Genomic DNA, 15,881 nt, shown 5'->3' with positions numbered 1-15,881 from the left:
TGAGCTCAGTGCTACACTTCTGTATCCAGGGACCTCCCCTCCCCGTTCCCCAGGTCTCTGTGAGGTCACACTGCCTCACTCCTGCCCAGAGCAGGAAATCAGGGGCCTGGCTGGCATGGGAACCTGAGGGGCCCAGCTGGGACGGGTGGGGGCCACTGACTATAGGGTTGCCAGGCATCCAGTTTTCGACTGAAATGCCCGGTCTAAGAGGGACCCTGGCAGCTCTGGTCAGCACAGCTGACCGTGCAGTTAAAAGTCCAGTTGGCCCCAGCAGTGTCTGTCTTGCCCCTAGGCAGAGGGGCAGCCGGGGAGCTCCACATGCTGCACCACCCTGAGCGCCATCTCTGCAGCTCCCATTGGCCGGAGAAGGTAGTGTAGAACCCCCTGGCTGCCCCTCTGCCTAGGAGCCAGAGGGACATGCCCAGTAGCGGATTAGCCAACGGGGCCCATACCCAGGGGCGCTGGCCAATTGGGGGTGCCCCTGTGCCCTGACCCGCTCTGCCCCACCCTCCCAGTGCTCCTGAAAGGGAGAAGTGTTGGGGCATGTGGGCTTGCCTTGCTCCGCCCGGCACTCCTGTCGCGGTGGCAGGAGCACCAGGCAGGCGGATCTGGGCAAGCCCCCGGGCTGGACCCCACTCCCTGACAGGAGCGTCAGGGGGCAGAGCAGGGAAAGCCCCCAGGCCTGACCCCATTTCCTCAGTAGGAGCACCAGGGAGTTGGAGGGACTGCCACTTGCAGTGGCCCAGGGCCCCTCAAAACCATAATCTGCCTCTGGATATGCCAGCCACTTCTGTGGCCACCTGAGATAAACGCCTCCTGGAGCCCGCACCCGAAATGTCCCAATCCCCAGCCCTGAGCCCCCTCCAGCATCAAATTCCCTCCCAGAGCCCACAGCTCCACCTGCACCCCAACCCCTGCCCCAGGCTGGAGCCCCTTCCCAAACCCCAAATCTCTCATTCCTGGCCCCACCCCAGAGCCCGCACCCCCAGCCAGAGCCCTCACACTACCCCACACCCCAACCCCCAACCTCCACTGCCCCAGCCCGGAGCCCTGTCCCACACTCCAAACCCCTTGGCTCCACCCCCGAGCCCCCTCCTGCACCCCAAAGCCAGAGCTCAAACTCCCTCCCGAACCCCAACCCTCTACCCCAGGCCGGTGAAAATGAGTGAGGGTGGGGAAGAGAAAGCAATGGAGGAAGGGGGATGGAGTGAATGGGGGGCCTCAGCAAAGGGGTGGGGCAGGTTCTTTACGGGGAGATTTTGGCAAACCAGTAAAGTGCCTGAAACCACTGTGGATTATTGTTAAAAGCAACCTATTAAGCAGTCTCAGCTTGACCAAGACAGGAGGGGAGGGGGTTTGGGGTGCCACAGAAAGGGCAGCTTGACCCCGCGTCCTTCCATATAAGAATTGTGTTGAAGTTGCTGATGCATTTTAAAAGAGCAGGATGTGCCCCAGGAATGTCTATTGGGGTCTCAAGGCTGCAAACTCTGAAAAAACCCACACCTGGTTAATCAATAATCAGAGGAAACCTCTTGCTTGACCATTGAAACTGCTTGCTTAGCAAGTTTTCTTTAAGGGACATGTCATTCTATTACTAATGTATAAATAAGGGGAAAAAAGCTTGAGACTCGTTTGGGGACACTTTTGGACTCTTTTTGGACTCTCCCTCTGAATACATCTTGCGGTCCCCACTGGCAGACAGAAGATTTGGCCACTGGAAGCCTGCCGCTGTGTCACTCGAGAGCCACACTCAGCTTTGGTAATTATCAAGGGTTGGGGGTGTTTTACTAACTTGTTGTGGACGTGTGTAAGTGCTTGAGACTAAGGGCAGGTCTACACTAAGGGCGGGGGTTGAACTAGGGTACGCAAGTTCAGCTACGTGAATAGCGTAGCTGAACTCAAAGTACCCTAGTTCGAACTACTTACCTGTCCAGACGCCGCGGGATCGAAGTCCGCGGCTCCAAGGTCGACTCTGCCACCGCCTTTTGCAGTGGTGGAGTACCGGAGTCGACCGGAGCGCGCGGGGAGTTTGAACTATCACGTCTAGATCAGACGCGATAGTTCGAACTCCGAAAAGTCGAACTCACTGCGTCGACCCGGCAGGTAAGTGTAGACTAGCCCTAAGTAAACTTTAGCTTTAAGTGCAAGCACTCTTGTGTTGTCCTGTTTGTGCAGCCATCTACCGGTCGGACGGCCGTGTCTCCCCTGATTTATCTCCTGACACCAGCTCGCACAGAGTAAAATTTACCAAGAGCTTTGGGGTTGAAAGAACCCCAGGTAAAAGTTTGGGTCCTCCAGGCAGGGGTGGGGCAAGGATGTTCGGTTTTCTGCAGTCAGAAAGTTGGCAACCATAGCTGACCAGAGTGGGATGAGGGGCCCATAACACTAAACCTGTGCCTAACTCTCACCACTGTATCCTGAGTGAGTGGTGTTAATGGAAATCAGGCTTTTCTGGTTTTCTGATTGTCCCCAAAATCAATAGGGTTCTGCCCAGTGATGCCTAGAACATCCCCTGACATTCTGGAATTGATCCAATGTGGTTGTCAAAGCTATCACAGTACAGACAGAGAGCTCAGCCAATTATTATTATAAACAATGGACCAGAGAACTAGGATTTCAGATACCTGGCACACCCACAGATTTACTGTGTAATTTTTGGCAAATCACCGTAACATTGGTGCTTCAGTTTCCCCCATTCATTTCTAGTCTGGGAGTTGGTTGAAAAAGTCACAAATATTTTTGCAGATTTTTTTTCCTTAAAAAAGTGTCAATTTCAATTTTTTTTGTAAAGAAAAAATGCCGACCATTCGATAAGTTGGTTGGAATAACACATACAAAATGACAGGTTTCAGAGTAGCAGCCGTGTTAGTCTGTATCCGCAAAAAGAACAGGAGTACTTGTGGCACCTTAGACTAAATTTATTAGTCTCTAAGGTGCCACAAGTACTCCTGTTCCTTTTGCACATATAAAATGTTTTGATTGACATTTCAGAAGTATTTATCCAGCTGCATTGATGAGACCCTGAAGGCTTTTTTGCCGGTGGTCCACAAGCTAATCTAACAAGACTCTGAACCTCAGACCGGGCCAGCGTTTAATTCCTGATCCAAAAGAGCGTAATGAAAGGTCTCTGCTTTTGAACAGAACAGGGCCGGCTCCAGGCCCCAGCACGCCAAGCGCGTGCTTGGGGCGGCATGCCGTGGGGGCGCTCTGGCGGTCGCTGGGAGGGCGGCAGGCGGCTCTGGTGGACCTCCCGCAGGCGTGCCTGCAGATGCTCCACTGGAGCCGCGGGACCAGCGGACCCTCCGCAGGCATGTCTGCAGGAGGTCCACCAGAGCCACGGGACCGGCGACCGCCAGAGCGCCCCCCCACGGCGTGCCGCCCTGCTTGGGGCGGCGAAATTGCTAGAGCCACCCCTGGAACAGAAGCCAGGTAAATCAGGGATTGATCCTCCTTGATGCGGAGGGGTCTCGACTCACATTGATTGCAGCGGGGAACTGAGGGGTGTTTAGCTATTTATGGTATGAGACCCGCAGATTATTCCTTGATACAACCTGAAAACTGATACAAACTGCATTTGATCAATACTTTGCTCCCATAGAGAGACCTAAAGCTCAGCAGGGTGCTGCAAATGGCCAGGGGTTAAGAGCCTCACCCAAGATCATTACAGTCAAAGGAATTCTTTCCAGTGACTTCAGTGGATGTTGGATCAGATCCAAAGTGGGGAAATTCTTGGCTTGGATGTTACCTAAAGATACCAGGCTGCCTTATCCACTGCTTGGCACCTCATGTAGCCAATTACAGCTTTGCCGAGTGGGCGTGAAGTGCTGCCATGCCGATGACTTTTCTTGGAATAGGTGTAAGTGACTGCACAAGACAGCAGAGAACCAGGCCTAGCTTCCCTGGGACAATGATGGCTGTTACTATGGTAATCCGCGCATGATCTTCTACCAGCAAAACATGTAAGGACTGTTACAAACCCCTTCTGCCCCAACTATCCCCTGGGAGGCAACCAGAATCACTCGGCTTGGGGGCAGTATGACTGGGACATGGCTGCTCTTGAACTCCTTGGGCCTAATTCTGCCCTGATTTACACCCTGTGTGGGGTGCAGGGATGTAAGTCAGGGCCCCCTGCTATGACAGAAATGGTTTGAGATACGGTGAATAGTCATTAATCAGGGAAAACTTAGGGCCTGTTGGGCTAGTCATTACCAGGGGCGGCTCTATGGTTTTTGCCACCCCAAGCATGGCAGTCAGGGAGCCTTCTGCAACGTTTCTATGGGAGGTCCGCCGGTCATGTGGATTCAGTGGCGGTTCTGTGGGTGATCTGCCGGTCCCGCGCTTTCAGTGTACCCACCGCCGAATTGCTGCTGAAGCCGCGGGACCGGCAGACCTCCAGCAGAAACGCCGCTGAAGGCTCCCAGACTGCCACACTCACAACAACCGGCAGGCCTTGCTCATTAGGGTTGCCAGTTTTGGTTGGACATATTCCTGGAGGTTTCATCACATGACATCATCTTTAATTAAATGTAAGCAGAGCTGTGATATATATGATGAGGACATGGTGGTGGATTAGGAGAGAGTTTGCATTGGAAAACCACCCACATAGCATAACCAACCACAGCCAGCAGCATATAGCACAGCAGCATGGGGCAATCCTTTATTTTCACACTGTGAAATCAGGAATTGAAAAAGGGCTGGAGGAAGGAAAAAAATGAGGAACTATGATGAGGATATGAATGAGAATGACTGAGACTACATTAAAAAAAGTACTTGCTAGCTAAGGGGGACATGGGTTCCAACAAGGGAGAGAGAGAGAGGGTTGGTGAGGAAGTGAGAGTGATGTGGTGTATGGGTGTGTGTTGGCCTGGAACACCCCTGCACTTCCTCCTCTCACCACTGCAGAAGAGCTCCTCTCTCCAATCTATTTTAGGAGTCTATCTTTTTGTTGCTGATCTAAATTCAGATTTGGCAGTGGCTAAATTGCATTTCTCCTACTACAGACAGAAATCAATCACTGAAGAACTAACAACTGAACTGAGCTACACTACTAAGAGATCACTGCTGCTGAGTAGATAGTGCTGTGAGATGAAGTGAGCTGCTCAAGGCTGATGGGCATCAGCAGCAAGCAGCAGCACGTGCAGCACAGTGATGGCACAGGAGCAGTTTGTGGGGTGGGGTGGAGTGTGTGGCCGGGGACGGCTGACGGCGGGTCTGCTGGAGGAGCAGCGCAGCACAGCTGGTGGTGTGGGTGAAGTGGTGGACAGAACAGCACGGAGAAGCAGGGCAGGCTGGCCGGGTCCGGCTGGCCTGGTGCACCCTGTGTGTGTGTCCCTCCCACCCCCCAACCCTCCTTCCTTTCTGCAGATTTCTGAACTAACTCTTTTGAACACTGAGCACTGAGGACTTTGAAACTGTTAGACTTTTTTGTGTTTTTGGGGTTTGGACTTGGAAGAGGACAGACAGTGCCAAAGGTACTTGGAGGTTTGGCTTCTGGATTGTTCTCCTTTATTAAATTGCTTTTTTTGCACTACACTCTTGGGTGTGCAGTGAGAGTGGGAAAGCCTCCTGAGGGGGGGCCCGGGGGTGTGTCCCAGGTCACTGGGGGGGGGGGGGGCTCGAGCCGGTTTGCATTGCGTATTAAATGGAACCCTGATATGAATGAACCCTTGTTGCTGCCAACTCAGAGGGGCAGAAGGGTTACATAAAGATTCATCTTTAATTCCTGGAGACTCCAGGCCCCACATGGTGTATCAGCCTCAACGGCCAAACAGGCCCCTGCAGACAGATGAGAGAAGCAGCCATGCCATTGGGAAGCCATGAAGGGTCAGAGATGGGAACTGTTTTCAGATATCCCATCAGAGGTAGCTCAGTCTTCTCATCTGTCAGGGGATGTAGTCACCTCTTGTGTGTTTGCAGCTGTGGGGCTAGGCTGAGGTTAGGATTTAGTTGTATTTGATTTTAAAAAAGAAAACAAAGCTGGAACTGTAGCCATTGGCATGAATGGATAGTTCCCTGCCCTGGAACAGGTCCCACCTCCGAGGCCAGCTCCTTAGTAATAGGAAAAGGCAAATCTGACAGAGATGTCTAAACTGGCTGGAAGGGAAACAGATCCAACCTCCTGCAAAAGAGGCACTTCAGCGCTGTGGCTGCTTGGTTCTGCCAAATGTAAAGGGCCACCCCTAGAAAGGCATTCTGGGAAAAATAGTGACCCTAAGAGAGCGAGCCAATGGTGAGGCGCTACCAGGAACCCGGAAGCTCTCTAGGAAGGGGTCGTTTCTCCCTTGTGCCTATTGTTGCTGTGCCACTGTGAGTGCAACATCTTGTAATCTCGAGCTATGGCAGGTGAGTGGAGCTAGAACAAATGATCTGTCTTTTACCAGAGCTTCTGGGAATCAGCCACTGAAGATGGTGCAGCTCCATTGGGTACCCTGGAGCAAAGCTTGGCCTTTGGCTGCCGCTTGCAGCCAGCAGAGGTCTGGGGTAACCCATCCAGGCTTCTAGTCCTGTTTCCTCTGGGTTCTCTGTTAAGTGACGGTTTCCTGTTATTGATGTTGCAGGGGATAGCTGTGGGTGTAGACTGCAGGGGTTGGCTTGTTATTTCCTCTTTGGCTATTCTAACCATTCAGGGTGGTCACCTGTGTCGTGGGAATAGGGCAAGCGGCCAGGGCTGGCTCCAGACCCCAGCACGCCAAGCGCGCGCGTGGGGCAGCATTTTCCCTGGAGGGCGGCAGGCGGGTCCGGCGGACCTTCCGCAGTCATGCCTGTGGGAGGTCCACCGGAGCCGCGGGACAGTGGACCTCCCGCAGGCATGACTGCGGAGGGTGCGCTGGTCCCGCGGCTCGGGTGGACCTCCTGCAGACATGCCTGCTGATACTCCACCGGAGCCGCCGGACCAGTGAAACCTCCGAGGTCCACTGGAGCCGCGGGACCAGCGGATCCTCCGCAGTCATGCCTGCGGGAGATCCGCTGGTCCCCCGGCTCCAGTGCACCTCCCGCACACATGGCTGCTTGGGGCGGCCAAATTGCTAGAGCTGCCCCTGCAAGCGGCACCGCCGTTCCCCCTCAGGACCATCTCCTCAGGTGTCAGCCTGGCGCCTTTTCCTCTCCTGGGGCAGAATCCTGCCGTTCTCCCTCTCCTGGGCTACAGCTGGGCTACAGCACCCTGTGTGTCACCATGCTGACTGAGTGCAGAACCTGTGGTTCTTCCCTTCAGGAGTCCGAGCGGGGTGAGCAGTGACTCGACAGCCGGCTTAAACCAAAGTACGGTTGTTTTAACAGTAGGAATAAAGCATTTAGAGGACAATGTTTTTAAAGCAGTCCACAGGCATGGCTTATCCCCTTCTGGTGACCTCGATCAGGGGTGGGCAAACTACGGCTCGGGGGCCACATCTGGGGCCCTCCAGATGTTTTAATTTGGCCCTTGAGCTCCCACGAGGGAGCGGGCCCAGGGCTTGCTCCACTCTGCGCAGCTCCCGGAAGCAGCAGTATGTCCCCCTCCGGCTCCTATGTGTAGAGGCAGCCAGGGGGCTCTTCCCCTTGAGTCTTCTAGGCTGAGATTCTCTGTGCTGCCCCTATAGAGTTCAGCACAGGGGGCGGAGGGTCAAACCAGCTTCACACCACATTTGTGCCTTTGGATGATGAGGTGGCTGGGGGCCGGCAGGGTCCTTGGTGTAGATGAGCAGCTGCAGAAGTGCCCCGATGTACAGTCGCCTCCTGATGGCTCCCTAGGAATCCCCTCGGGGGCGCACTATGGCCCTTGTCTCTCATGCCCTAAGTACATCCTTGTGAGGGCCTGTGCCAGGGGAATTCTACCCCGGCCTCCCGTTGCACAGGTCTGGCCCTCTATGTTGCTGGAGTGGCATATGGGGACCAGGATCTGTCCTCTGGCTTACTCTGGGTGTGGAGTCCCAGCCTCAGGATAGGCCCAGAGAGATGTGAACTGGAGCTGTGCTGCTAAATGATATTGAAAGGAGTTTGGGAGAGCTAGCTCCCTCCGGACGGGCAGCTGCTGAGTTTGCAGGCGCAGCCTGGCTTTGTCTCTTCTGTTCACTGCGTACATGGAGAGACATGGCAGAGGATTAATGGGGAGGCTTTGGAGAAGGCCAGGAGAGTGTGCCCTCTATGACTGTTTTAATCCTGCCATGTCTTAAATAATTTGTATGTTCTCCAGATGCTCAAATCGGTAACTGCTTGAGTTAGGACACAGTGCAGAGCCAGTAAAAGCACAAGGTTATTGTGCTCATTAATCCCTAGCTATTGAAAGGGTTTCAGTTGTAGCCCACAGGGCTAGCTTGCCTTCATTATATTTAGCAGTAACTCACAGAACCTACAGGCTTGTCTCCTGTAAGATGTTGGATTCAGCAGTTAGCATAAGGCTTGAGGCCTATGAACTTGGGCACAGATAAATGACTTAACAGTCACCCCTACATTTTGGGGAACTGGAAATAGAGTGGCAGGGGGAATTTGGTCCCTAATGACATCAGCCAACCACAGGAGTATGAGCTAACACCGGATTTTGGATAGAATATCCGCAAATGTCTAACCACAAGAGTGCCATGGCAACAAATTGATGTATATGATAATAAGTTGAGATCATTAATACACTAATCTATAGGAGAAGGGCACCCCAACATTATTAGGTTGAGGACATACAAATAAGGAAGAGGGGAGAAACTCCTGGTGACTATGCATATTATCCATCCTGTGGGCAAGAGGAAAGAGAGATGTAGCTCTTGGGAGGTGCGAGGGTGATGGCCACTGGTGATGATGAGGAAGGTGATGGTGATGAGGAAGATAATGGCTAACATTCAGGTTGTTCTGCAAGGCATGGTGTGAGTATGTGGCTGTGCAGATTACATTCTGTATTATCTCTAGCCACCATACTGGGTTAGAGAGGTTGTGACTTTGCTAAATGAACTAATAAATTATTGTAAATATAGAAGAGTTCCTATAGTGTGAGTATCAGAGGGGTAACTGTGTTAGTCTGTATCCACAAAAACAATGAGGAGTCTGGTGGCACCTTAAAGACTAACAAATTTATTTGGGCATAAGCTTTTGTGGGTAAAAAACCACTTTTTCAGATCATAGAATCATAGAATATCAGGGTTGGAAGGGACCTCAGGAGGTCATCTAGTCAAACCCCCTGCTCAAAGCAGGACCTAATCCCCAACTAAATCATCGCAGCCAGGGATTTGTCAAGCCTGACCTTAAAAACCTCTAAGGAAGGAGATTCCACCACCTTCCTAGATAACCCATTCCAGTGCTTCACCACCCTCCTAGTGAAAAAGGTTTTCCTCATATACAATCTAAACCTCCCCCACTGCAACTTGAGACAATTACTCCTTGTTCTGTCACCTGCTACCACTGAGAACAGTCTAGATTCATCTTCTTTGGAACCCCCTTTCAGGTAGTTGAAAGCAGCTATAAAATCTCCCCTCATTCTTCTCTTCTGCAGACTAAACAATCCCAGTTCCCTCAGCCTCTCCTCATAAATCATGTGCTCCAGACCCCTAATATTTTTGTTGCCCTCCGCTGGACTCTTTCCAATTTTTCCACATTCTTCTTGTAGTGTGGGGCCCAAAACTGGACACAGTACTCCAGATGAGGCCTCACCAATGTTGAATAGAGGGGAATGATCACGTCCCTTGATCTGCTCGCAATGCCCCTACTTATACAGCCCAAAATGCTGTTAGCCTTCTTGGCAACAAGGGCACACTGTTGACTCATATCCAGCTTCTCGTCCACTGAAACCCCTAGGTCCTTTTCTGCAGAACTGCTGCCTAGTCTGTAACAGTGCATGGGATTCTTCCATCCTAAGTGCAGGACTCTGCACTTGTCCTTGTTGAACCTTATCAGGTTTATTTTGGCCCAATCCTCTAATTTGTCTAGGTCCCTCTGTATCCTATCCCTATCCTCCAGCATATCTACCACTCCTCCCAGTTTAGTGTCATCTGCAAACTTGCTGAGGGTGCAGTCCATGCCATCCTCCAGATCATTAATGAAGATATTGAACAAAACCAGCCCCAGGACCAACCCTTGGGGCACTCCACTTAATACTGGCTGCCAACAGACATGGAGCCATTGAGGATGAGGAAGGGGTACAGCAGGTGGTAGCTGACGGTGGGAGGGCAAGGAAGAAGAGAATAGCGGCTAGTCCGATAGAAAGAGGGGAGGAGTCGATGGAGACAGCACCAACTTTGGGCCCCGGGAGGATGCAGGATGGCTTAAGGGGGACTACAAGGGAGGATAGGAATGGAAGGAGCTTGCAACCAGGGGGAACGGGGGATAGGTTAGCAGACCGCACTGTCACCAGGCAAAGGCAGGTCTACGTGATTGGGGATTCCATACTGAGAAGGTTGGACAGGCCTGTGACCAGGGCCGATCCGGAGAACAGAAGGGTGTGCTGTCTACCGGGCGCTAAAATACGGGATGTGGACCTGCAGTTGAAAAGGATCCTAAAAGGAGCAGGTAAGAACCCGTTGATCATCCTTCATGTAGGAACGAATGACACGGCTAGATTCTCGCTGGAGAGAATCAAGGGAGACTATGCCAGGCTGGGTAAGACGCTCAAGGAAATTGAGGCTCAGGTGATCTTCAGTGGGATTCTACCTGTCCCTAGGGAAGGGCGACAAAGGGGTGACAGGATTGTGATGATAAATAGTTGGCTCAGGGAGTGGTGCTATAAGGAGGGCTTTGGGATGTATGGGCACTGGGAGGCTTTCGGGGACAGAGAACTGTTCTCACGGGATGGGCTCCACCTGAGTAGGGAAGGAAATAGACTTCTAGGAGGGAGGCTGGCTCATCTGATCAAAAGAGCTTTAAACTAGGAATTGGGGGGAGACGGTTGGGAAATGTCCAGGCACTCTCCATGCCAAATTTAAACATTGAGAGGGAGGACAACAGGATAAGAACGGATATAGCCCAAGGGAGGGGTTTGGACATAAGGAAGAGGGGTGGGATGGATACTAAACCAATAGGTCATACTGGTGGTACTGTGTCCCTACCAAATTGGGTAACAAAGGTGAGAGAAGCCAAACAGCAAAAATTAGGATGTTTGTTCACCAATGCGAGAAGCCTAGGTAACAAAATGGAGGAATTGGAGTTCCTGGTCCGAGAATTGAAACCGGATATCGTAGGAATAACCGAAACATGGTGGAACGGTAGCCATGACTGGAGTACAGGTATGGAAGGGTATGTGCTGTTTAGGAAAGACCGAAACAAAGGTAAAGGTGGGGGAGTAGCATTGTATGTCAATAATGAGGTAAACTGTAATGAAATAGCTAGCAATGCAATGGATAATACGGAGTCTGTTTGGGCAATGGTCACATTAGGGAAGAAAACTACTAGAGCCTCCCCTGGGATAGTGATTGGGGTGTGCTATAGACCGCCGGGATCTAGCCTGGATATGGATAGAGAACTCTTTAATGTTTTTAAGGAGGTAAATACCAATAGGAACTGTATGATCATGGGAGACTTTAACTTCCCGGATATAGATTGGGGAACAAATGCTAGTAATAATATTAGGGCTCAGCTTTTCCTAGACGTGATAGCTGATGAATTCCTTCATCAAGTAGTTGCAGAACCGACGAGGGGGGATGCCATTTTAGATTTGGTTTTGGTGAGTAGTGAGGACCTTGTTGAGGAAATGGTCATAGGGGACAACCTTGGCTCGAGTGATCATGAGCTAATTCGGTTCAAAATAAATGGAAGGATAAACAAAATTGCATCTGAGACTAAGGTTTACGATTTCAAAAGGGCTAACTTTACTAAATTAAGGTGACTAGTTAGGGAAGTGGATTGGACTAACATATTTAGGGATCTAAAGGCGGAAGACTCCTGGGATTATTTCAGGATGAAGTTGCAGGAGCTGTCAGAGGCCTGTATCCCGAGAAAGGGAAAACGGTCCGTAGGTAGCAGTTTTAGACCGAGCTGGATGAGCAAGCGTCTCAGAGGGTTGATTAAGAAAAAACAGAAAGCGTACAAGGACTGGAAGATGGGAGGGATCAGCAAAGAAACCTACCTTATTGAGGTCAGAGGGTGTAGGGATGCAGTGAGAAAAGCCAAAAGCCGGGTAGAGATGGACCTTGCGAAGGGAATTAAAACCAATAGTAAAAGGTTTTTTAGCCATATAAATAGGAAGAAAGCCAAGAAAGAAGAAGTGGGACCTCTTAAAACTGTAAACGGAGTGGAGATCAAGGATAAGCTAGGCATGGCACAAAATCTAAACGAATATTTTGCCTCGGTCTTTAATAAGGATAATGAAGGGCTTAGGAATAGTGGCAGAGTGACTGATGGGAATGAAGGTGCGGGGTTGGAAATTACAGTATCTGAGGTAGAAGCCAAACTTGAACAGCTTAATGGTAGTAAATCAGGCGGCCCGGATAATCTTCATCCTAGAATATTAAAGGAATTGGCGAGTGAAATTGCAAGCCCGTTAGCGATAATTTTTAATGAATCTCTGAACTCGGGGGTTGTACCGTTTGACTGGAGATTAGCTAATATAGTTCCTATTTTCAAGAAGGGGAAAAAAAGTGACCCGGGTAACTACAGGCCTGTTAGTTTAACATCTGTAGTATGCAAAGTCATGGAAAAAATATTAAAGGAGAGAGTAGTTACGGACCTTGAGGTCAATGGCAATTGGGACAAATTACAACATGGTTTTATGAAAGGTAGATCGTGCCAAACCAACCTGATCTCCTTCTTTGAGAAAATAACAGATTTTTTAGACAAGGGAAATGCGGTGGATCTAATATATCTTGATTTCAGTAAGGCGTTCGATACGGTACCGCATGAAGAATTACTGGTTAAATTGGAAAAGATGGGGATTGAAATGAAAATACAGAGGTGGATAAGGAACTGGTTAAAGGGGAGACTGCAGCGGGTCGTATTGAAAGGTGATCTGTCAGGTTGGAGGGAGGTTACCAGTGGAGTTCCTCAAGGTTCGGTTTTGGGTCCGATCTTATTCAATCTATTTATCACTGACCTTGGAACCAAAAGTAGGAGTAGGCTGATAAAGTTTGCAGATGACACGAAGTTAGGAGGTATTGCCAATTCGGAAAAGGATCGGGATATCCTCCAGGGAGATTTGGATGACCTTGTAAACTGGAGTATTAGTAATAGGATGAAATTCAATAGTGAGAAGTGTAAGGTTATGCATTTAGGGATGACTAACAGGAATATTAGTTATAAGCTGGGGACGCACCAGTTGGAAGTAACGGAAGAGGAGAAGGACCTGGGAGTCCTGGTTGATCGCAGGATGACTATGAGTCGGCAATGTGATGTGGCCGTTAAAAAAGCTAATGCGGTCTTGGGATGCATTAGGCGAGGTATTTCTAGTAGAGATAAGGAGGTGCTAGTCCCGTTATACAAGGCGTTGGTGAGACCTCATTTGGAGTACTGTGTGCAGTTTTGGTCTCCCATGTTTAAGAAGGATGAATTCAAACTGGAACGGGTACAAAGAAGGGCCACTAGAATGATCCGAGGAATGGAAAGCCTGTCGTATGAAAGGAGACTTGAGGAGCTCGGTTTGTTTTCCTTAACCAAAAGAATGTTGAGAGGAGATATGATTGCTCTCTTTAAATATATCAGAGGGATAAATACCAGGGAGGGAGAGGAATTATTTCAGCTCAGTACTAATGTGGACACGAGAACAAATGGATATAAATTGGCAGTCGGGAAGTTTAGGCTTGAAATTAGACAAAGGTTTCTAACCATCAGGGGAGTGAAATTCTGGAACAGCCTACCGAGGGAAACAGTGGGGGCGAAGGACCTCTCTGGCTTTAAGATTAAGCTTGATAAGTTTATGGAAGGAATGGTTTGATAGGATAACGCGATTTAGTCCATAGGTCAATAACGTGCCGCCACTGGTAATTAGTACCGAGGGTCAATGTTGGGATATTGAAAGTCTTTTTCCCGAGTGTCTGGCTGGAGAGTCTTGCCCGCATGCTCGGGGTTCAGCTGATCGCCATATTGGGGTCGGGAAGGAATTTTCCTCCAGGGTAGATTGGCAGTGGCCCTGGAGGTTTTTCGCCTTCCTCCGCAGCATGGGGCAGGGGTCGCTTGCTGGAGGATTATCTGCTACTTGAAGTCTTTAAATCAGGATTTGGGGACTTCAACAGCTGAGTCAAGGGAGAGAATTATTTCAGGAGTGGGTGGGTCAGCTTCTGTGGCCTGCATTTTGCGGGAGGTCAGACTAGATTATCATAATGGTCCCTTCTGATCTTAAGTTCTACGATTCTATGATTCTATGATCACTACCCATTGAGCCCAATGATCTAACCAGCTTTCTATCCACCTTATAGTCCATTCATCCAGCCCATACTTCTTTAACTTGCTGGCAAGGATACTGTGGGAGACTGTATCAAAAGCTTTGCTAAAGTCGAGGAATAACACGTCCACTGCTTTCCCCTCATCCACAGCAGGGCCGCCCAGAGGATTCCGGGGACCCGGGGTCTTCGGCGGCGGGGAGCCCTTCCGTTCCGGGACCCGCCGCCGAAGTGTCCCGAATACCCGTGGCGGGGGCCCCCCCCCCGCCGCCGAATTACCGCCGAAGCGGGACCCGCCGCCAAAGTACAGCCCGGTCTTCGGCGGTAATTCGGCGGCGGGGGGGCTCCCCGTGGTGGGTCTTCGGGGCACTTCGGCGGCGGGTCCCGGAACGGAAGGGCCCCCCGCCACCGAATTACTGCCGAAGACCGGGCTGCACTTCGGCGGTGGGTCCCGCTCTGTCTTCGGCGGTAATTCGCCAGCGGGGGGTCCTTCCGCCCGGAGCGGAAGGACTCCCCGCCTGCGAAGACCGGGAGCGAAGACGCTCATGCGCCCGGCCCTGCAAGAGTTTTCCGGGCCCCCCGGAGCGAGTGAGGGACCCTGCTCCAGGGGCCCCGAAAAACTCTCGTGGGGGCCCCTGTGGGGCTCGGGGCCTGGGGCAAATTGCCCCTCTTGCCCCCCCCTCTGGGCGGCCCTGATCCACAGAGCCGGTTATCTCATCATAGAAGGCAATTAGGTTAGTCAGGCATGACTTGCCCTTGGTGAATCCATGCTGACTGTTCCTGATCACTTTCCTCTCCTCCAAGTGCTTCAGAATTGATCCCTTGAGGACCTGCTCCATGATTTTTCCAGGGACTGAGGTAAGGCTGACAGGCCTGTAGTTCCCCGGATCCTCCTTCTTCCCTTTTTTAAAGATGGGCACTACATTAGCCTTTTTCCAGTCATCCAGGGCCTCGCCCAATCACGATGAGTTTTCAAAGATAATGGCCAACGGCTCTGCAATCACATTCACCAACTCCTTTAGCACCCTCGGATGCAGTGTATCCAGCCCCATGGACTTGTGCTCATCCAGCTTTTCTAAATAGTCCTGAACCACTTCTTTCTTCACAAAGGGCTGATCACCCTCTGGTGCAGGGAGTGAAAATTACAGATACAGACATAAATATACTGGCAGTTGAAGAGAAGGGAGTTACCTTACAAGTGGAGAACCAGTGTTGACAAGGCCACTTCAGTCAAGGTGGATGTGGTCCACTCCCAATAATTGATGAGGAGGTGTCAATATCAAGAGAGGGGAAATTGCTTTTGTAGTGTGCCAGCCACTCCCAATACCTATTCAAGCCCAAATGAATGGTGTTAAGTTTGCAAATGAATTGTACATAAAAGAATAAATGGACACAAATCAGACATCAGGAATGGTAACATACAAAAGCCAGTAAGAGAACACTTCAGTCTCCCTGGACATTCAATAACAGATTTAAAAGTAGCCATTCTTCAATAAAAAAACTTCAAAAACAGACTTCAAAGAGAAACTGCAGCACTACAATACAGTTCTGCAGTGATCTGGAAGCTACTTTCGCTGTCTCTGACTCAAGGAATATTTTCAACACACCACTGAACAG

The 15,881-nt window shown here is 50.6% G+C and overlaps 1 long non-coding RNA gene across 1 annotated transcript; it reads left to right on the top strand.

Moving 5' to 3' along the window:
- Positions 1-123: 123 nt before the first annotated feature.
- Positions 124-4,154, top strand: LOC120386501. The gene is made up of 3 exons (XR_005589751.1): positions 124-369; positions 1,699-1,759; positions 3,855-4,154. It is a non-coding gene; the product is annotated as an uncharacterized LOC120386501 (long non-coding RNA).
- Positions 4,155-15,881: the final 11,727 nt, after the last annotated feature.

This window comes from Mauremys reevesii, linkage group 18 (genome assembly GCF_016161935.1).
Source record: "Mauremys reevesii isolate NIE-2019 linkage group 18, ASM1616193v1, whole genome shotgun sequence".
NCBI lineage: Eukaryota > Metazoa > Chordata > Testudines > Geoemydidae > Mauremys > Mauremys reevesii.
The sequence above is the reverse complement of the archived record's forward strand: the minus strand, read 5'-3'. Positions and strand labels throughout refer to the sequence as shown.